Below are 1,345 nucleotides of genomic sequence, written 5' to 3' on the forward strand. Positions count from 1 at the left end.
ATTAAACAGCAAAGGGGGAAACTGCTCTGAAGTTCTAGCAGCAGAGATCCTGTCCTGTCCATAGATGTCTGTAACTTCTTATCCTCTTTCTTCTAAGTATGTATGGTCTTCATCTCCATTTGCTTGTTGGAATCATACGAACATCTTGTCTGAATAGTTCTCACCTTTGGTGACATCTGTGTCCTTTCTTTGTTGTACCAAACAGCTTAGTTTTGTTTTGGGAATGTGTAGCCCAAGTTAGGAACTCATTTTAGCTTGTAAGTGCAATGCGTGGCCTGTCATACAGCAGGTCAGACAAGGTAATTTGCTGGTCCTTCCTGACTTGGGATGCCATAAAGTTTGTTCACTGTGTCAATAGACTTGAAAGGCCTCTTCCCTCAGATTACTTTGAGTATCACCATTCCCCCCTGTGTTTCTCTGCTGTGAAGTGTATCTCTCTGCATCATGGAAATGGCTCTGTCTCAGCAGAGACATTTCTTCCCTTCTGCTGCTGTGTCATCAAATGCCTCTACAGAAATATCCTTGACTGCTTTTATTTTCAATGCTTCTGTTGTTACCTCCTTTTTCCCCAGCTGTGGCAAATTCTAGGCCAAGTGATCATGCTTTGATCATGCTTTCTGTTCACTGAGTCTCTGCTCAAGCTGTCTGTAACCAGCTTCAGTCGTGGGCTTTCATCTGAGTCGTGCTTGCACTGATACTTCTTCAAAAGTCATGGGAGGGAAAAGGCTGGATTTGCAGCGTGCTGCATGGAGACATCCTTCTGTCGAGGTCCATTGCTGCTGCCAAGCTTGCAGCTCCGTGCAGGGTGTGATGAGTGAGTCCACCTGCGAGCCTGTTGCTCATGAACCATCAGAAGCTGTGCCAGCAGCTTTGTGATGGATGTGTTGGACCACAAGGCCAATGCTTTGTGAAATACAGTCTCAGTTCTGTACCTACAGAGGTGCACATGTGGTGAATTGGCAGAATTTACTGTTCCCAAAGATTGACCGCTGAGATGACAACGTTCCTTGGGGAATAAAAGAAATACCCTCAAAGGATGTATTTTAGAGGTGAGAAAATGGTCAGGGGAGAGAGTCAGGATTGTGTAAGTACAGTCACTGTATGTACTATCATTTTACTTTCTAATGTTGAAGCTAAACCTAAATTTCACCTTTAACTCTGAACACTCTGGTCTATAAATACTCATTCTTTTTAGGAGCCTTCACCATAAGCTTGCAGAATGGATCAGGAGCTGAAGAGCTAGGAAAGATGTTTAGTAGGTTTGGGTTTTCCAGCAGACTGGTGAGGTGGAGGCTCCATGTGCAGCGTGTCATACACATCCAACCCAGGCAGGAATGACACTGGA

The sequence above is a fragment of the Nestor notabilis genome, unplaced genomic scaffold (assembly GCF_000696875.1).
Source record: "Nestor notabilis isolate BGI_N333 unplaced genomic scaffold, ASM69687v1 scaffold5722, whole genome shotgun sequence".
Taxonomy (NCBI): Eukaryota; Metazoa; Chordata; class Aves; order Psittaciformes; family Psittacidae; genus Nestor; species Nestor notabilis.